Source organism: Emys orbicularis, chromosome 2 (genome assembly GCF_028017835.1).
Source record: "Emys orbicularis isolate rEmyOrb1 chromosome 2, rEmyOrb1.hap1, whole genome shotgun sequence".
Lineage (NCBI taxonomy): Eukaryota > Metazoa > Chordata > Testudines > Emydidae > Emys > Emys orbicularis.
The window spans coordinates 170,538,927-170,561,575 of NC_088684.1; positions in this window are offsets into that span (position 1 = coordinate 170,538,927).

Here is a 22,649-nt window from a genome sequence, read left to right on the forward strand (position 1 = left end):
TTCTGTGGTTAGGTGGCTGCCTATAAGTAACAAATGCACAGAGGTTATCATGTTTATGTTGCACAAAGAACAATCTTTACCACCATTTTTAAATGACAGGGAAGTGTATTAGAATTGTACAGAACACATTTGTTTTTCTTGTCTAACATGGAAGCTAGATGAATTCCTCACATTAATAGGCAGTTGAAAGAAAGACTTTATGAAATATTTTACAATAGTATCGATTTATATTGAACTCTAATAGATACTGCTGGGAATGTGCCTTGCAATCCAGAGTGTATATGTTAATAATCTTTGAATTGCTCATTGTGAATGGTTTGACAGTAAAGAGTTAACTATCATATTCTTCCATATTCATATACAGACCTGAGAAAAAACTCTATGTAATTTCGCATGTTAAGTTTAAAACTAACTTCAAAGATAAGGGAATGGCATAAATTAAACGAGACAAAAAGCAGAAGCAATCAGCCAAATAAATTTGTATTTTTGTATCAATCTACTGAAGAAATCACTCATGATTTCAAACTTTTTTTAAAGAAAAGAAAAGAAAAGAAAAGAAAAGAAAAGAAAAGAAAAGATGTAAGAGAGTTGTTTTACTGTGACCAATTAGGGGTACACAGTATATTTGATTGAAAATAAGATAGCCAAAACATTTGTGTATTTAAGTTTGAAGAAAAGCTTGTGATATGGTAACTCCTATATGTCTTCTTTCAGGATAAGCAGTGACTGAACAAGGTCATAGCCTAAATAGAAGGCTATAGATTAAGTAGGCATTTTAGCACAATATTTAGCAAGTAGAAGCTGGGGAAGCTAGGATGAAGGGGGATATATGGTGCTCCAGTGACTTAACATTTCATTTGAAAGAACAGCACTCTTTTATTAACCCAGAATTTACAGCTTTATTAGAGAGATCATAGACAGGATTGTGGTGTGTTGTGGGATGAAGAAGACATGCTAGAATTTTGATTTTTAGACCATGTGGTCCTAAATTCAGGTTTATCACACCCTATAGCTGGAACCACTTCAAACTACAGAAGTGCACGTGATCTCAGATAGGTGTTGATTCTGATTCAGGTTCTGTTTCCTTCCAAAACATTTGGGGAAAAAATAATTTGAAGAACTCAATTTTTAACATTTTGAACAAAGAAATCAATGTTCAGTAACATAAAACTAGATAAAACAATAGTAGTGGGAAAATAAAGTGGAAAAAGAAGCTTAGCTCCTCTCAATCAATAATTGTCCCTACGCGTATTGTTCATGCTTCAGTAGCTTTTTCCTTCTATTCTTCTACATTAAACCATTTTGTAGTATTATAGATTTTATAGTATTTTATAGCTAAAATCTAAACCTCACTGGGGTCAAGTACATACTCTCCTGCCACTCCTTGTCAGTACCCCAATGATAGAATTGCATAGCTTAGTGCCTATCGGTGTTCTCCTTTGAAGTATCCCACATAACTTTTGTAGGATACCCAGACCCTATGGGCCATTGGTCTATACATATTGCACATATTCTTCTGTAGACCCCACCTAAGCATGGTGGGTCAAATTCTTCCCTGATTTAATTGCTTTCCCTTCAATGGAATTACAACAGGAATGAATTTGTTCCAACAAATTTGAAATTGCTGAACTATGGCAGAGAATTTGCATTCATTGTTTGAGTTAAGAAAAGCTACACATACATATTGGTAGGACAGTTTGGTTTCAGGACAAAGTATAATTCTTTCACTGCCAGAGTGGTGTAAAATGGCTCTCGTATAAAAGAGAATCAGGCTCTTTGGCCTGGTCTACACTAACCCCCCAAATTGAACTAAGATACGCAACTTCAGCTACGTGAATAACGTAGCTGAAGTCGACGTACCTTAGTTCGAACTTACCGCGGTCCAGACGCAGCAGGCAGGCTCCCCCGTCGATGCCGGTACTCCTCTCGCTGAGCTGGAGTACCGGCGTCGACGGCGAGCACTTCCGGGATCGATTTATCGCATCTAGACAAGACGCGATAAATCGATCCCAGAAGATCGATTGCTTGCCGCCGAACCAGCGGGTAAGTGTAGACATACCCTTTGAGTGGTCCTCAAGGGCAGGTACAATCAGAACATGTTGCAGTAATTTATTCTGGAGGGCACATAAACTTTTCACTACATTCTGCCACCCTTACTCATACAGAATAGTACCTTATTTCATGAATAGTTCTTATGATAATGAAATAATTATGGTAGTAAAAGAGTTCTACCTAGTGGAGATAATGTTCCTTTACTTGTTGTGTAACTCAAATAATGAATAATAACAGAAACACTCAACATGGCTGCCTCCTAAATATAGTTTGGTACCAGACTGATTAAAACTCAGACAAAATAAGCAAGTGAACCATATTCTTATTTAAACCTCAAGGAGAATTTTGTGGCATAATGGAAAATAATTTGAACAATGATTGTGATTTACTTAATGGCTATATAATCAGAGGAAAAGCCACATCATTGTTCATGCATGTGGTGGGAGAAGCAGCATGGAAAGTTTATTTATAACACATTCACCTTGGTGTGTGTGTGTGTGTGTGTGTGTGTGTGTGTTGTGTTGTGTTGTGTTGTGTGTGTATGTCTGGGGGGGGATGAGAGGGATGGGCTGCAAAATAAGACTGAAAGAAATAAATCTGAATGTGGTTTTACAGAAATTTGGGAAACACTTGACCCCCAAAAATAATTTAACATGAAAAAGGCATCATGGGTGAAATATGAAGGTTACTTACCAGTAACGGAAAGTTTTGTGGTCCTTATCTGTATTCCATATGTGGGTATACATGTGCCATACACCTGAGATTGGAAAATCTTGCAAATAGTGTCCATTGGTCCATGCCAGCGCCCTGGCTCTCCTTGTGCTCAGCACCAAGGATATAAGGGGAAGTGCGAACTGGCTGCCTCTTCACTTCCTTTGCTACTGCGAATCCCGTCATGATCCAAAGCAGAAGGGAAGGAAGGTGGGTATTGGAATACAGATAGAGATCACATGTCTTGAAGAACTTCCAGTTACACAGGTAAATAACCTCCATTTCTTCTTGAATGCTGTTCCCTATATGTATTTCAAATGAGGGTGACTGTCAAGTAAGTTTTCAGTTCGGAGGAGAGTGCACAAATGCAGGTGGTATAGATGCAGGTATAGATGTCTATGACACTGCAATTCCAAGGCTGACTCTGCAGATGAAGATTGGACTAAGCATAATGCTTTGTGAAAGTGTGGATGGAACTCCAGGTTGTCCCCTTACAAATGTCCAGAATAGGCAGTTCTTGAAGAGATGATACTGAGGTCACCTGCGCTCTAGTAGAATGGGCCTTCACACCATCCAGAAGAAAGATGTGCCAGCTGATAGCAAAGGAGGATACAAGCAGAAATCCACATAGAGAGTCTCCGAGCAGATATCCTTTGTCCCTGTGCTCCCTCTGCTATAGCAACAGAGAGTCTAGGTGATTTTCTAAATGGTTTCATCCTTTGCATGTAGAACACAATGCTCGTCTGACGTCAAGAGAATGAAGTTTCCTTTTCTCTCTGGAGGCATGAGCTGCAGGAAGAATACCAATAAGTGAATAGATTGTTTATATGGAACTCGTAAATTACCTTTGGGATGAATTTCGGGTGGAGGTGAAGGGATACTTTCTCTTAATGAAATATAGTTTAACGTGGGTTGGCCAGGAGAGTATCCAGCTCACCCATCTTCCTGGCAGTTCAAAAGGTGGCCCAGTAAATATTAAAAGTACAAGACTGAGGTCCCACTGCAGCATTGACTTTACTACTGGTGGGAAGAGCCTAGTCGGATCCTTTTGGAATCCAACTGTTACCAGATGAGTAAAAAATAGAATGGCCATCTACTGGAGGATGAAATTCATTGATTTCTGGCTGATAGTCCTGCCATGAGCTAATAGAAATACCTGATGTCTTGAAATTAAGGAAGTAATCTAAAATAGCAGAAATACCTGCTGGCTTTTGTGATGCTGAGAGACCAAGTGCCAATTCATGCCAAATCCCCAGGTCAGTTCACTTGTGTATTAGTATTTAACAAAGTAATTGTTAAATGTATGAGAGTGTATTTGGAGTTGAAACTTCATAAAAACTAATGAGATGTTAGTTGCATTGTTTTCATTTATCTGTATCCTGTTATAATGTAATAGAAAACATTTACATTGTGTATACCCCTGTAACTAAATAATGCATCAAACAGGAAGAGGCCTTGTGGAATGCAAATAAAGAACTTTATGGACACATCTCTCAGATGCTTGGGGAACCACATGGGCAGTCACGTGGCACTAATTTCAAAGGAATTGGTCAGTGTGTGTGATGATGGGAAGTCAAAGACTGTCATCTCAGGAAAAACTGACATGGGTAGTGACTAGGGCTGTCAAGCGATTAAAAAATTATTCGTGATTAATCACATGATTAATTGCGCTGTTAAACAATAATGGAATACCATTTTTTAAACATTTTTGGATGTTTTCTACATTTTCAAATATATTGATGTCAATTACAACACAGAATACAAAGTGTATAGTGCTCACTTTATATTTATTTTTTATTACAAATATTTGCACTGTAAAAACAAAAGAAATAGTATTTTTCAATTCACCTCATACAAGTACTGTAGTGCAATCTCTTTATCATGAAAGTTGAATTTACAAATATAGAGTTATGTACAAAAAATAACTGCATTGAAAAATAAAACAATGTAAAACTTTAGAGCCTACAAGTCCACTCAGTTCTACTTCAGCCAATTGCTCAGACAACCAAATTTGGTTACAATTTACAGGAGATACTGCTGCCCGCTTCTTGTTTACATTGTCACCTGAAAGTGAGAACAGGCATTTGCATGGCACTGTTGTAGCTGGAGTTACAAGATATTTACGTGCCAGATGCGCTAAAGATTCATATGTCCCTTCATCTTCAACCACCATTCCATAGGACATGCGTCCATGCAGATGATGGGTTTTGCTCGATAACAATCCAAAGCAGAGCGGACCAATGCATGTTCATTTTCATCATCTGAGTCAGATGCCACCAGCAGAAGGTTGATTTTCTTTTTTGGTGGTTCGGGTTCTATAGTTTCTGCATCTGAGTGTTGCTCTTTTAAGACTTCTGAAAGCATGCTCTGCGCCTTGTCCCTCTCAGATTTTCAAAGGCACTTCTGATTCTTAAATCAAGTGCTATAGCTATTTTTAGAAATTTCACATTGGTATCTTCTTTGCATTTTGTCAAATCTGCTGTGAAAGTGTTCTTAAAATGAACATGTGCTGGGTCATCATCCGAGACAGCTATAACATGAAATATATGGCAGAATGCGGGTAAAACAGAGCCAAAGACATACAGTTCTCCCCCAAGGAGTTCAGTCACAAATTTAATTAACGCATTATTTTTTAACAAGCATCATCAGCATGGAAGCATGTCCTCTGGCATGGTGGCCAAAGCATGTAAGGGGCATATGAATGTTTAGCATATCTGGCATGTAAGTACCTTTCAACGCCAGCTACAAAAGTACCATGTGAACGCCCGTTCTCACTTTCAGGTGACATTGTAAATAAGAAGCAGGCAGCAGCATCTCTTGAAAATGTAAACAAACTTGTTTGTCTTAGCAATTGGATGAACAAGAAGTAGGACTTGTAGCTCTAAAATTTTACATTGTTTTGTTTTTGAGAGCAGTTATGTAACAAAAAAAATCTGCAGTTGTAAGTTACACTTTCAGGATAAAGAGATTGCACTACAGTACTTGTATGAGGTTAATTGAAAAATACTATTGTGACATTCCCCTGGTGTTATCTGGACTGGTGATCTGCTAGGTCATGCCAATCCTCGACTCTGGGAGCCAGCCTTACCCTGCTCTGTTGTGAGAACCCCCACTCCTGGGCTGTTCCCGCACAGCCTCTAGCAGGTAAGCTGCTCCCAGCTATGTGAGTGAGCACTTTTGGTCAGCCACTGCTTGGATTGTGCAACCGAATGACACTTGCCAATATCTCCAGTCCCAGACACAACCCTAGGAATGTCCATCTTGCAGTGTCCAGTTATGTCCGCTGGAAGCTGCAAGCTTATATGAGTTCATCAATTTAACAAAGAAATTGATATGTACTAGGTTTGTTATCCCAAGGGGAGTCTCTGACATGCTTCAAACCAAACACACTGCTTCAGGTAGAATAAACAAACAAATTTATTAACTACAAAAGATAGATTTTAAGTGATTAAAAGTCAAAGCACAAGAAGTCAGATTTGGTCAACTGAAATAAAAGCAAAACACATTCTAAGCTGATCTTAACACTTTCAGTGTCCTTACAAACTTAGATGCTTCTCATCACAGGCTGGCTGCTTGCCCTTCAGCCAGGCTCTCCCCTTTGATCAGCGCTTCAGTCGCTTGGTAGTGGTGTCTATAGATGGAGGTGGAAGAGAAAGAGAATAGCAAACATCTCTCCCTTTTATCATGTCCTTTCTTCCCTCTTGGCTTTGCCCCCCCCACCCTCAGAGTCAGGTGAGCATTGCCTCATTGTAGTCCCAAACTGACCAAGGGAAGGGGGGTGACTCACTCGAGAGTCCCACAGATCCTTTGTTGCTGCCTAGGCCAGTGCTCTTTGTTCCTGTGAGGCTGGGCTGGGTTTGTCCCATACCTGCCCTGGTGAGGTGTGAACTGTCCCTATGCTCCTGGAGACTTTTGCCTGGCCTTGTTTTAAGCCACGAGGACACATTTTCAGCCTCATAACTACATACATGAAATTACAAACTATAACATCACTGTAACAGCCATGCTCAGTGCATCATGAGCTTCCAAAGACACCCAACATGACAAACTTTGCATTGGATACCACACAATCATATTATAAGGATGAACATGGGGGTGCAGGGTGTCCCCCCGAGGTACAGAGTCTCACAACTATTTCTTTTGTTTATCATTTTCACAGTGCAAATATTTGTTATAAAAATAATAATAATATAAAGTGAGCACTGTACACTTTGTATGCTGTGTTGTAATAGAAATCAATATATTTGAAAATGTTGAAAAACATCCAAAAATATTTAATACATTTCAATTGGTATTCTATTGTTTAACAGTGAAATTAATCACAATTATTTTTTTTGTCAATCGTGTGAGTTAACTGTGATTAATTGACAGCCCTAGTAGTGACACTGTCAGCTTGTTTTCTGTGAGAAGACGCTATGGACTGTTTGGAGTCTTACAGAAAAGTGTATCAGATGCAAAGTGGAGACCCCCAAGAGACAATTTGGGTACTCTGAAAAGACTTTTGGGAACCTGGCAGTTTATTACATCACTGCCACCATTTGGAATTATAGACTGAGACTCACCCGAGCATACATTTTACCTGCTTTAACCTCTCAATAACTCTGATTTCCTTTTTCTTAGCTAATAAACCTTTACTTAGTTTACTGTAGAATTGCCTACCAGCGTTTTCTTTGGGATAAGATCTGAATTACCAACTGATCTGAGACTGGGACTGGGAGCAACCTGATGTGGTATGATTTTTTGGTTTGTGACCTTTAATCACAAGTCCAGTTTGTCTGGATGGCAAGATAGACCTGAGAGGCTAAGAGGACTGTCTGTGACTCTATGGTAAGACTGGTATAGTGATCCAGGAGTTTACATTTGTCACTGGCTTGGTGAAACATAATTATAGAACATACCACCGGCTTGGGCTGTCTGCCCTGTTTCTGACAGTCTGCCCTGAGATACGCACTCACAGTTGTGAGCCACTCCAGACAGCATGATAGCCTTGATGATAATTGGTTCTGTTGCACCCAAGCTTCCATTTGACTAGATAACATTTCCTGGTAGAATCTTTCCTGCTGTGATTGAAGATAATTTGAATGGCCTCCAAACATGAGGTCTCGAAGTCTGATGCCCATCCAAATGCCAAGCTGTGACGTGAAGAGAGTCTGGGTTGGGATGTCGGCTCCTACCATTCTCCTGAGTTAGAAGGTCTGGGAAAGTCTGAATTCTGATGAGACGATGGGTTGACATTTTTAGGCGGTCCAGAAACCAGAAATGATAATTACTAGTGCTTTGTTGTGACAAATCTTCCATAGAACCTGGGAAAGTAGTGGGAAGGAGGGAAGGCATATCTCTAGTGGCCTGTCCAGGACAATAGGAGGACATTATACCTGGAGTCTTGACTTTGTGCTGCTCTGAAACAATATACATTGAACTTCTTGTTTATCTGGGAGATGAAGAGGTCTCAAGTGGCCATTTTGTCTCATCTGTGCTGCCACCACTGAGAAGACTCTCATGAAGACCCTTGGTGCCACAGCCAGACCAAATGAGAGTACCTTGAACTGATATTGTTCCGGTCCTATCAGAAATGTGAGAAGTCTTCTGTGAGCTGGGTAATGTCCACATGAAAGTAAGGATCTTTCATGTCCATAACTACAAACCATGTATCTTTTCCCAAGGAGGGAATTAGTGATGCCAAGATAACCATTAATTTGAGAATAAAAATATTTAGCTGAATGGGCCTCTATCCTCCCTTTTTCTTGGGTTTGAAATAGTTGGAGTAGAACTCTTTCCCTTGATGCTGAAGTGGCACATGTACTATAGCTCCTCGCTCAAGGAGAGAGTCTACCTCCTGTCAGAGGAGCTCCTCATGAGAGTGGTCTCTGAATTGGGGTCAGGAAGGGAGTTTTGGAGGAGGTAGAGAAAGAAACGCAACTGCAAAGCCAAAGTGGATGATATCTAGCACCCATTTGTCCATTGTTATAGCCTTCCAGTTCTGGGCAAAGTACACTAGGCAGCCACCAAAAGGGAGTTTAGAAGCAGGTGGGGGATAGCATCATTGTTAGGTTGCAACTCTCAAGTGTCCCATCAAAAGTAACCTTTAATTGATGGATGAGGCTGTGCGGCTGTTGTCAGGGTAGGTGAGGCTGCATCCCTTAGCCTCTGTACTCTGGGATGGTTGCTCAGCAGTTTGTATGTCATTGGTGGTAGAAAGGCTGTGGAAGAGGCCTTGGATTATATACTGTTTTTGATACCTCCTCTTTGGGGCCAGGGTATATATGCCCAGGGAATGGAGGGTTGTCCTGGAGTCTTTTATCAAGTACAAAGGCTTGTCTGTTTTCTCATTAAAGAGATTGGTTTAATTGAAGGGCAAGTCCTCTGTGGTGCTCTTGGGGAACCATGACGAGTGAAGTCATGATTCTCACCTCATTACTATTGTGGTTGCTATAGACCTTGATCCATTATTGGCTGCATCCACTGCAGCTTGCTGTGAGGTTTTAGCTATAAGTCTCCTTCTTCAGCCAAGACTTGAAACTGGGCCCTCTCCTCCTGAAGGAGTTTGTCTTTGACCCCTGGAATAGTTCATAAAATCATATTTCATACAAGGGCCTGGTAGTAAGAGATTTTAAACTGGAGGCTGGTGGAAGGAAATACCTCTCCCCCTCACCCCCCGGCCCGAAGGTCCAAGCATTTATCTTCCTTGTCCACAGGGGTGGTTTTAGAATGTTTCTGCCTGGATTTTTTGTGGCTGCTTGTATACTAGGATGCTGGGGGCAGAATGGGGAATCTAGACTTCTGCCCCTCTTGCAGGCACAAAGTAACATTTCTCAGCCCTTTTAGGAGTAGGGCTACAGGATGCTGGTGTATGCTACAATACTCTAGCTGATTCCATACTGGTCACATTTACTGGAAAAGCTACATGAGTGGGTCCAGTGGACTGCAGGATATTTAAGAGCTTATGCTGCATATCCTGAACTTCCTCTAATGGAACCTGAAGTTCTGCTGCCACCCTCTGCAATAGTTCTTGATATTGCCTATAGTTGTTGGGAGGATATGGTAAAAATTGGGCAATTGCCTCATTGGGTGAGGAAGATGATATGCCTTTTGGTACTGCTGCTACCAGTGGATCCAGCTCATCATTTTCCTCTTCCAACTACTCCTGAGTGTGGAAGGGGGTGAAAAATAATCCACTTGGTGGAGATATGCACCTCCCCAAGGCAGTAAAGGTAGTGCTGGTGGTCATCACTGACAGAGAAGGAGCAAGAACAGGAGACACAATTTTTAAATCCTAGGCATAGTATTACTCCCAAAAGGCGGGACAGAGAGGGTTCCTGAGGTGGGAAAAACTAAGCTACACTACTATATAAAATATTATAAAACACTAACAAACTATATACAATTATATTTACAGAGATATTGAGTGATCTGTCCTGGGTCTGGTTCTATTCAATATCTTCATAAATTATTTGAATAGGGGCAAAGATAATATATTTGAAAAGTTTGCAGATGATACCAAGCTGGGAGGGGTTGCAAGTGCTTTGGAGGACTGGATTAGAATTCAGAATAAACTGGACAATCTGGAGAAATGGTCTGAAATAAATAATATGAAATTCAATAAGGGCAAATGCAAAGTACAACCCTCAGAAAGGAATAATCAATTGCACAAATAAAAAATGGGAAACGACTGCCTAAAAAGGAGTACTGCAGAAAAGGATCTGGAGGTTATAGAGGATCACAAACTAAATGTGAGTCAACAATGTAATAGTGTTGCAAAAAAAATAAAAATAAAAGAACATAATTCTGGGATATATTAGCAGGAATCTTGTAAGCAAGACATAAGAAGTATTCTTCCATGCTACTCAGCACTGATAAGGCCTCAGCTGGAGTGGTGTGTCCATTTTTGGGCACCACACTTTGGGAAATGTGTGGACAAATTGGAGAAAATCCAGAGGAGAGCAACAAAAATGATGAAAGGTCTAGAAAACATGACCTACGAGGAAAGATTTAAAATACATGGGTTTGTTTAGTCTGGAGAAGAGAAGGGAAGACATGATAACAGTCTGCAAGTAAATAAACGGTTGTTATAAAGAGGAGCATGATAAATTGTTCTCCTTGTCCTCTGAGGACAGGACAAGAAGTAATGGGCTTAAATTGCAGCAAGGGAGATTTAGGTTAGACATTAGAAAAAAATTCCTAACTGTAAGGATAGTTAAGCACTGGAACAAATTATCTACAGAGGTTGTGGAATCTTTGTCATTGGAGGTTTTTAGAACAGGTTAGCCAAACACACGTGTTAGGGATGATCTAGATAATACTTAGTCCTGCCTCAATGCAGGGAACTGGACAATGACCTATCGAGATCCCTTCCAGTCTTACATTTCTATGATTCTGTGAAGATGATGGAAGGATAGGTCCAGACACAGAGGATTCTGACTCAGGCCATGCAGCTGTACAAAGACATTGGAGACGTGGTCAGTTCACCCCCCCCCCCCATTATATCCTCCATTCTGAGCACAAGATATCCAGGGGGTAGGTGCAGAGCAACAGACATGACTTACAAGATTTTTCAGTGTCAGGTGCATGCATATCCACGTGTGGAATACACATAGGGACCAGCACGTGAAGAAGAACCTGGCCCCAGTGAAGTCAATGGGATTTTTGTCATTGACTTCAGCAGAACCAGGTTTTCATTCTAGGTCTTCACTTATGGTAATAAGAATGTGAGACATTAGATTAATACTGATTCTATGCCTCTACATATGTTTGTTGTCCATCTCTAAACTTTCTTTGTTTCTGCTATATCTTTCTGAGGTAGGGTGACCAGAATTGAACACAAAGGGCCTGTGATGGAGTTTACAGACTCTACACTAATCAAGGGCAATACACAGAGCAGTACTGTGCTAGGGCGGCCCCATTGCTCAGCAGCTGCAGGGCATGTTCCAGGTGGAGGGATAGTTTAAAAGGGCACCTGTAACCCATGGGACAGGGAGCAAGGAGCTACTAGGCAGCACTAGGAGATCAGGCTGACTCCTGGAGCTGTCAGAGGAGTGGCAGAATTCCTAAGACTACTCTGGAAGCAGTGATCCAGATTCCCCACCCTCTCTTTGAGAGTTGGAAGCTCACAAGAGCCTGTGAAGAGACTGTGAAGAACAGGACACTGTCCCACAGAGAGACTAAGTGGCTACTTCTGAGCCTGTGACCATGCCCAAACAGAGGAACCACAGCATGATAGGAAGTGACCCAATGGAGAGTATAGCTTGGGGTGGACCAGCAAGTGGTCCAGACATTGTAACACTCCTCAAGGGCCCGGAGTCAAGACTTGGTGCTGTGAGGTGGCCTAGGTCCCCCTTTCTTGCTCCCATGTACCTTCAGCATGACAGACCCCTCAAGGGGAATGGAAGAGAAATTCAGGAAGGATTGAGGTCTGCTGCATACAACTCGGCTGGGGCCCTCTCTAGAATGACCAGGCCTGAGAGAACTGTGGAGCCGTTGCCTGATCACTAGGCCAGCTGGCCATCAGATTGACCCACTACAAAATTGGTGAAGAATGTGGGAAAGAGGTTATCAGGCCTAAAGGAAACCTTCAGGCATTTAAAAATAAAAAAAGGAAAGAGGGTTTTCTAGATGGATCTTGAGAAGATGTAAAAGAGGGTCGTGGAGGATCAACAACTGTCACAACAACAAGAAACCCAGTTACTGCAGCAGCTAGTGATACAACAACAGGCTCTGAAGGAACAGTAGCAGCAGCAACAGCTTGTTAGGGAGTTGACTACTTAATACAGGGAGAAGCAGCAACCCCCTGGTGCAACAGATGGGGACAGTGCTGCAATTCCAAAACATGCCATCTAATCTGCTGGTGGGAGTGGCTAACCCCAACCCATCTCCAAACCTCTCTCTGAAACTGACAAAAATGGGACCAGATGACAAGCTCAAAGATCACCATGGTGGCCCATTGGCTGGTGAAGAGCTGGGCAGTTCTGATAGCCCCTGACCTGACAGAGACAGACCAGGCTGTATATCAAAGTCTCAATGTGATGGCGGCACAGGAGTATTCCCTACTTAAGGCAGCCATATTGCGTTCTTTTGGCATGTCCAGTGAGACTCACCACCAGAGGTTCTGATGAGAGAGGTTCTCAGCCAGAGCTCAACCTAGGATGGTGGCCCAGGCATTAAAGGAACATTGCTGGTGGCTGCTCCATCCTGAGGAAAAAACAGGAATACAGATGGAAGAGAAGATCATGTTAGAACAATTCATCCAGATCCTCCCACCCAAAGTACAGGAGCGGGTGGTTCGACATTGATCAGGGACTCTGTCAGAAGCAGTGAAGCTGACCAAAACCTACATGCTGACTGCAGGGTCTGTCAGAGAAACACCCAGAGGGGACCCAGCCCAGCCATAGCCAACTCAAACAACTGGAGGAAGAGCCTGGAGTGGAGGTGTGAGAGGAACCTGGCTGTCCTAGCCAAAAGGGGGGTGATCAACCAAACAGAGACTGACCTCAGAAATTCACCCTCATAGAGAGATGGGACAGGACAATAGTTCCAGCCTGGCATGAGGCTCTCTACTGCCCTGGAAACACAGTCAAACTTGGGAGTACAAACAACTGAGGCCCCTCCATGGCCAGGCAACTGCTTCACATGTGGGCAACTGGGCCACTTCTGGTGGGATTTCCTATACACGGACTGCAGTTATGGGCATGGCTAGGTAGCAGAATCCAGACCCCACAAGAAGGGACCAGAAAACTTGGTGTTACTTTTGTTACCTACCTCTGAATCCAAGCTGCTGCCTGATGGCAAGGTCCCTTTGAAATAGTGAGATGGGTTGGAACCATAGATTACAATATTCTGCAGCCCAGGAAGAGAAAGGGTACTAAAGTATATCATGTCAGCTTTGTGAAAGCATGGAAAGAACAGGAGGGACTCCTCATCACTTTGTTTTCCCCTCTGCCTGAGCTCGGCCCCCCAGGCTATGATGGTTACCCATCTGGAGATTGTATCAGTTGGAGAGGGGTTATGACCTGAAAAGGAGAAGCAAATACACATGCTCATCAGCACCTTCCTCTCCGTGTTTTTTGCAAACCCAGTCTGGACTCACCTGGTTTTCCACCCTATAGTAACCAAACCCAGATGAAAAATGTGGGACAATGTGCAAACACTACCCAGGAAAATGTGGGAAGCGGTGCAGCAAGAACTGCAAAACTGTTGGCCTGGGAGTTGTTGAGGAATCACACAGTGAGTGGTAAAGTCCAATCGTACTTGTGCCCAAGCCCAACAGCTCATCATGGTTCTGCATTGACTTTTGAAATGTGAAAAGTGAATGCAGTGGCCAAGTTCAATGTCTATCTTATGCATCAGATTGATAAATTGCTGGAGAAGCTGGGTGTTGCCAGGTACATAGCTGCCCTCAATATGACTAAGGGATACTAGCAGATTCTCCTCACTTCCAAATCCTGGAAGAAGTTGACCTTCTATATACCCCTGAACTTATTCCAGTTTAGAACCATGCCCTTCAGTCTGCATGGAGCCACTGCTCTTTCAGTGATTAATGGATCAGATATTACATGCACATGGATAATATGTGGCTGCCTAAATCGATGATATTGTCATCTATAGCGAGACCTGGAACTACCACATAAAACACCTCATAGCAGTCCAACAGGGACGCCAAGAAGTCAGGCCGACAGCAAATCCTGCTAAATGTCAATTAGCCTGAGATATACTGTGGCTGGGGGACAATTATGCACATGGGTGGAAAAGTTGAAGGCCTTGTCAGGATTCTTGATCCCCTTTGCACAGAAACTGCTTCCTGGGCTAGTGGGTACTATAAGCAGTTTATTCCCAACTTTGTGATGATTGCCTCCCCCTTAAGAGATCTGGTGAAAGATGCCTTACTAAGGAAGATATGATGGACGAAGCTTGCAACAGTGCCTTCCACACTCTAAAAAAATCACTGGTTCAGGAACCCATTTTTTTCCATCCCAGCTTCTCAAAACCTTTTACAAACGGATGCATCGCATGTCAGCCTTGGAGCTGTACTGTCACACAAAATGAGGAGAGAGGAACATCCTGTCCTCTATCTTAGTAGGAAGCTGTTTCCCTGGAAAGTTGCCTATTCAGTGATCGAGAAGGAGGCTCTAGCAATAAAAGGGTCTGTGGATGCCTTGCATTACTATCTATGGGGCTACTCATTGTGGCTGGTGACTGACCACATCCCCCCAAGATGGTTACAATCAATGGAGGACCACAACCCCCAAGTCATGCAGTAGTTTTTGTCTCTGCAACCTTTTCAAAGTACTAGATTGAACTGGCAAGGATCACAAAAATGAAGACTTCTTTCCACAAGACAGAGTGGGGGGTATTGTCAACAAAAGTCCACCTGGAGATTCTTGAACTGAGGGGAAGAGTGTGTGATGTGGTTTAAACAAGGGCAATGAACAGAGCAGTACTGTGCTAGGGAGACCCCCACCCCTAAGCAGCTGCAGGGCATGCTCCAGGTGGAGGGATAGTTTAAAAGAGCACTGTTAGCCCAAGGGACAGTGGTGAAGGAGCAATAGGTGGCACTAGGAGTGAGGCTGATGGCTGGAGTTGTCATGAAAAGTGGCTGCAGTATTCCTAAGGCTACTCTGGAAGCAGTGATTCAGATTCTCCTCCCCTTCTCCCCCTTTGAGAGTTGAAAGCTCACAAGAGACTGTGATGAGCAGTAAAAAGCAACAGAGAGTCCTGTGGCACCTTTAAGACTAACAGATGTATTGGAGCATAAGCTTTCGTGGGTGAATTTCCATTACATGCATCCGACGAAGTGGGCATTCACCCACGAAAGCTTATGCTCCAATACATCTGTTAGTCTTAAAGGTGCCACAGGACTCTCTGTTGCTTTTTACAGATCCAGACTAACATGGCTACCCCTCTGATATGTGATGAGCAGGACATTATCCTACTGAGAGACTAAGTGGATACTCCTGAGCCTGTGACTATACCCAATCAGAGGAGCCACAGCCCCATAGGAAGCAACCCAGGGGATTGTGTTACTTGAGGTGGACCAGCAAGTCATCTGGATATTATAACTACCCTCTAGGGCCCTGGTTCAGGACCTGGTGAAGTGGGAGGTCCTGGGGTCCCTCTTCCTTGCTTCCCTGTACCTCTGCCATGACAGAACCCTACAGGGAGTGGAAGAGGCCTGACACATAGAACTCAGCCAGGGCCCCTTCTAGAACAACCAGGCTGGAAAGGACGGTGAAATCACTGCCTGACCCCTAGGCAAGCTGGCCATCAGACTGACCTGTACAGGGCCAGATACTCAAATGTACGAAAGGAAGATCGTGCCAAACCAACTTGATCTCCTTCTTTGAGAAAGTAACTGACCTTCTAGATAAAGGAAATGCGGTGGATCTAATTTACCTAGATTTTAGTAAAGCATTTGATACTGTGCCGCACGTGGAATTATTGGTTAAATTAGAAAAGATGGGGATCGATATGAAAATCCAGAGGTGGATAAAGAACTGGTTAAAGGGGAAACTGCAGCGGGTAGTACTGAAAGGTGAACTGTCGGGTTGGACGGAGGTCACCAGTGGGGTTCCTCAAGGTTCGGTTTTGGGTCCGATTTTATTTAATCTATTCGTTACTGACCTCGGAACCGAATGTAGGAGTGGGCTGATAAAGTTTGCGGATGACACAAAGTTGGGAGGTATTGCCAATTCGGAGAAGGATAGGGATATTCTGCAGGGAGACTTGGATGACCTTGTAAATTGGAGTAACAATAATAGGATGAGATTTAATAGTGAGAAGTGTAAGGTGATGCATTTAGGGATGACTAATAAGAATTTTAGTTATAAGTTAGGGACGCACAGGTTGGAAGTGACGGAGGAGGAGAAGGACCTCGGAGTCCTGGTTGATCGAAGGATGACTATGAGTCGGCAATGTGACGTGGCTGTGAAAAAAGCTAATGCGATCTTGGGATGCGTTAGGCGAGGTATTTCTAGTAGGGACAGGGAGGTGCTGCTTCCGTTATACAAGGCGCTGGTGAGACCTCATTTGGAGTACTGTGTGCAGTTCTGGTCTCCTATGTTTAAAAAGGATGAACTCAAACTGGAACGGGTACAGAGAAGGGCCACTAGGATGATCCGAGGAATGGAAAACCTTTCCTATGAAAGGAGACTCGAGGAGCTCGGTTTGTTTAGCCTAACCAAAAGAAGGCTGAGGGGGGATATGATTGCTCTCTTTAAATATATCAAAGGGACTAATACCAAGGAGGGAGAGGAATTATTTAAGCTCAGTAGTAATGTGGACACGAGAACGAATGGATATAAACTGGCCGTGGGGAAGTTTAGGCTTGAAATTAGACGAAGGTTTCTAACCGTCAGAGGGGTGAAATTTTGGAACAGCCTTCCGAAGGAAACGGTGGGGGCGAAAGACCTCTCTGGCTTCAAGATCAGGCTTGATAAATTTATGGAGGGAATGGTTTGATGGGATAATGTGATTTTAGTCAATTAGGCATTAACGTGCCATCGCGGGTAAAATAAGGGTCCGGCTGTAGAATCTTGCCTGTATGCTCGGGGTTCTGCTGATCGCCATATTTGGGGTCGGGAAGGAATTTTCCTCCAGGGTTGATTGGCAGAGGCCCTGGAGGTTTTTCGCCTTCCTCCGCAGCATAGGGCAGGAGTCGCAGGCTGGAAGATTCTGTTGTGGGTGGGTCAGCTTTTGTGGCCTGCATCATGCGGGAGGTCAGACTAGATGACCATATTGGTCCCTTCTGACCTTAAAGTCTATGAGTCTATGAGTCTATGAGTCTATGTCCCATTGAAGTTGGGGGGTGGGGAAAGATGGCTTTATGCCACCTTTATATCATCCCATCTTGGGCTGCCTTGGGACCATTTTGGCTCACAGCACAATTTAGAACACCCTAAGGACTAGTGCTGGACACCCTCCAAAAGGCCATTCCATCATCCTGGCTGCAACACCCTCCAAAAGGCCATTCCATCAGCCAAGGAACCTCAGAGTGCACCATCCTAAAAACACTTTCCCTCAGCCATGCCCCTAGTTATGGATCTATGCTGGGAATGGGAGAGGATGAGATGGGGTTGGGAAAGGAGTGGCTTATGGCCAGCATAACTAGCCCTACACAACACAGAGATTCCCTTTACACTAAACCACATACATGGTTACATTGACTTTCGGGCTATTTTGCACCTCACATGAGTGGAGTCATGGGAGGTAGGGATAGGAAAGGATTCAGTATTCCAGGCACAGAGTACCATTGATTTACATTAAAACACTGCAATATTTGCAATATTATTTTCTGTCCCCTTCTTTATATATTCTAACATGATTTTGCTTTTTGAACTATTGCTGCATGTTGAGTTGTCCAAAGTGAAGCCCAGGTATTTTTCCTTTTGGATTGTCAAAAGGTCGTTTGCAAAGTCTGTCATAAGAGGCTATTAAAGAAACAAAGAGCGTGTCTATACAAAGTTAGTGCACAGCAAGCTAGGGTGTAAATCTACCTTGCACTAGCCTGCCATGCACTCACTGTCTGTGTGTACCCTGCTGCTGTGCGCAAAAAGTTCCCTACTCTCATTTCAAAACAGGGGAGATCAAAACACACTACATACAAGGTTTAAATAGTCCTAGTGTGAGAACCAAAGAATTGTCATGGATCAGAAACAGACTAAGACAAAGAAAACAAAGAATAGTTATAAACAGTCAATTTTCATCATAGCTCAAAATTAAACCCTGAGTGCCACAAATTCTATTCTGTGACCAATGTTGTATAATATATTTATTGATGATCTGGAGCATGAGGTGAGCAGCTAATGTTGTGCCAATATTTAGAAAGATAAAATAGAGTGGCCCAGATAATTATAGTCTGACATCTATCCTGGGCAAGATAATGGAGCGGTTGATATGGGACTCAATTAATAAAGACTTTAAGGAAGGTAATATAATTAATGCCATTCAGCATGGGTTTACGGAAAATAGACCCTGCCAAACTAAGTTGATTTTTTTTGGATGAAATTACAAATTTGGTTGATAAATTTGGTTGTTCATATTTGCTTTTTGTAAGGCATTTGACTTGGTACCACATGACATTTTGATTAAAAAACTCAAAAGCTATAAAATTAACATGGCAAACATGAAATGGATTAAAAGCTGGCTGGGTCTCAAAATGTAATTGTAAATGGGGAATTATCATTGAACAGGTGTGTATCTAGTGAGGTCCTGCTGGGATCGGTTCTTGGGATCAGAGAATACTATTTAATGTTTTTATCAATGATCTGAAGAAAACATAAAATCATCACCAATAAGGTTTGCATATGATATAAAACTTGGAGGAGTGGTAAATAGTGAAGAGGGCAGGTTACTGATGCCTAGTGAACTGGATCACTTGGTAGGCTTGGCACAAGCAAAAAATCGTTCTTTTTAATATGGCTAAATGTAAGGGAACAAAGAATGCAGGCCAGACTTACACAACTAGGGAGTCTATCCTGGGAAGCAGTGACCCTGAAAAAAATTTGTGGGTGGTGGTGCAAAATCAACATGAGTTCCCAATGTGACTCTGTGGCCAAAAGGGATAATGTGATCCTTGGCTGCATAAACAGGGGGATATTGAATAGTAATAGAGATATTATTTCACTTCTGTATTTGGCACTAGTGCAATTGCTGCTGGAATACTGTGTCCAGTTCTGGTTTCCACAATTCAAGAAGGATGTTGATAAATTAGAGTTCAGAGAAGAGCCATAAAAATTATTAAAGGATTTAACAACATGCCTTATAGTGATAGATTCAAGGAGCTCAATCTATTTAGTTTTAACAAACAGAAGGTTAAGGGGCAACTTGATTACAGTCTATAAGTACTTATGTGGGGAACAGATATTTAATAATGGTCTCTTTAATCTACCAGAGAAAGGTATAAAAGGGGCCAATGGCTCAAGGTTGAATCTAGACAAATTCAGACTTGAAATAAGGCATACATTTTTAACAGTGAGACTAATTAATCTTTGGAACAACTTACCAAGGATCATGTTGGATTCTCCATCACTGACAATTTTAAAATCAAGATTGGATGTTTTTCTAAAAACTATGCTCTAGGAATTATTCTGGGGAAGTTATATGGCCTGTGTTATACAGGAGGTCAGACTAGATGATCACATTGGTCCTTTCTGACCTTGGGATCTATGAATCTATATGAAATGTGTAACAAGAATGATTAGAGGCCTGGAAAAGAGATACTGAAAATATTGGGATTGTTTACTTTATTGAGGAGGTAAATAATAGGGGACACAATAAAAGTATATAAAATAATAAATTTTATGGGGATGGTAGATCAGGTACTTTTATTCATCCTTTCTAATATTACAAGAACAAGTGGGCATTTAATGAAATGTAAAGGCAGAAAAACTAAAAGTGAAAAAGGAAATACTTTTTCACACAATGCACAACTAGCCTATGGAAGTCATTGTCACAAGATATTGGAGCCAAGAATTTAATAAGATTCAAAGAAACAGTTGGAAATTTCTATGGATGACAAAACCATTTAAAGTTACAATAGTAAGAAATAAAAAACAAAATGAGTTTGAAAAAGGATATAAGACTTCACACTTCTGAGCATAGGCTCATCTCTAACTGATGTGGGGGTGGGAAGAAACTATCTCTATGGGCACATTATTCCCTAACTGCCTACTTCATAATTTTTTGTATCTTCCTCTGAAATATTTGGTACTGGCTACTGAAGACAGGACACTGGAGTAAAGGGACCACTGGTGCCATTTTATATGGTAGTTCTCATGTTTTTATGCTCCTAAATGGTTACAGTTAATTTAGAAACCAGCAATGTGTATGAGTAGTTTAGATTATTCTTTCCAATGTACATTGCCTTTCCTTTGTCAACAGTGAATTTGATCTACTTGTTTGAATTATTTGTTTGTTAAGTTCCATTGGTGCTCCACATCATCTTCTTTAGACCTGACTATTTTTGTTGCCACCTTATTGTTCACCCTCTTTTCCAGATCATCAATAATTATAATGAATAGTTATATTAAACAACACTATTCCAGCTACAGATACTTGGGGCATCCCACTATTAATCTCCTTTCTTGTCGAAGACTAAACATTTATCAATATTCCTTATCTGATTGATTTTGTTTTATATGTCACCCTTTTATTTCCACTATCCTTACTCATTATTTCTTGAATCTCGAATCTTTGATAATAAATTTATTATTTTCACTAGAAATGTATCTCAGTGTTGCGATATTATAAAAGGAGCCGGTCCTCAATTGAATCACACAAGCTGGTGTGTACACTGTTTTCTTGGGGATAACAGACCTGGTATTTCTGTGGATATCAGTGGATTTCTGGTATATCAATGGATAAAGAACTAGACAACACAGGGGAACGTTTCAAAGTGCCTCAGGGACTGGGGTACACCTATTGCTAACCTGCAAGACAAAGTATGGGCTGGCATAGCCCAGAGGAGATTGTTTGTGTGGCTAACAGGCTGGTGGTATCAGAGAGCTGACAGTCAGTTAAGCATAAACAGTTCTCCCTCTCACAGGAGGCAGGGAGGTAACAAGGTGACTCACAGTTCCGGGAACCACGAGAAGCATCGCAAGATAACAGTATGACAGAAGGTTTTGAGTATAAAAGATGATAGAAGGGTATGAAACTTTCCCTAAAATAATAAGCACAATAATAGCACAACCAAACCCATCCATGTAATTAGAGAGATTATAAATAGCATTCATTTGTCTTGAAGAAAGGCAAGGACCTGGAAGGCAGAGATTAGGTGAAAGTAAATCTGAGAAAAGTTGCAATAAGTTTTTCAAAGAAGGGAGTATCAGACTTGACAGTTGAATTCACAGATCCATTCAAGCACCACCTACATGTACAACTCTGTCCCTGCATCAAAAATAGTATGTTGTTATAATTATTATATCTTGATATTACAGTAGAGCTCCAAGATTTTAACTGAAATTGGGGTTTAAGGTTTTATTATTTTTTGTTAACGTACACGAAAATAAATGAAGAGGAAATGATGATGGATATGTAACAGGCCGCCTGCTTATCTGCGGAGCCCTCATAAATCTCTTGTTGATTTGTGTGTGTGTATATTATATATATATAATCTTGAAATTTATGCACATAGCTAATCTATGCAATGTTGTGTTCTTATTCATATTAACCTTGTTGTCCCCGACTCCCATTTGTGTTTTATACCCCTCTGTGATATCATGTCCTTATAAAGTCCTGATTCTGGTCAGTAGTTAAACATGAATCTAACTTTTTGTACACAAGGAGTATTAGGATATATTTGTGCAGCACCCAGCACAATGAGGCCCTGATACTGATTGGGCATTCTTAACAAAACTGTTCCTTGTGTCTATCCAGGGTTACATTAGCTTACTTTAATAACAAAATTGATTACTTTTATTTGTCTTAATCCTACATAGCCAACACAGAAGAAGTGCTTTATTTCTACTCGTTCATCATAAACAGAATTACATACTAAGCTGTAATCATTTATAGGCAAAGGGGTTGTACGGGTGTTACCAAGGATGTGATCTGAAAATAATTTGGAGGTTTTGCACATGGGTATTTGAGGACCTAATATGGCCTGCAGGAGCTTCATTATTGGTGAGGATAAGAAAGCAGCAAAGAACATGGACTGATTCTCATATACCAGTTAAGTTTGCAGGGCTGGCAGTAAGAAAAATGTTATTTTTAATTGAAAATGGAGCACATTTGATAGAGAAATCAGTGGGAGATTTGAAACTTGGGAGGCCACAATGCCACTTTTATAGTCACTTTGAAGAATAGAGCCTCACTTCAGCCCTTGATTTTAAAAGTTGGGATTTGAAGAAACAAATCTTTCTTTCTTTCTCTTTCTTTCTTTCTATTGTGCAATAAGG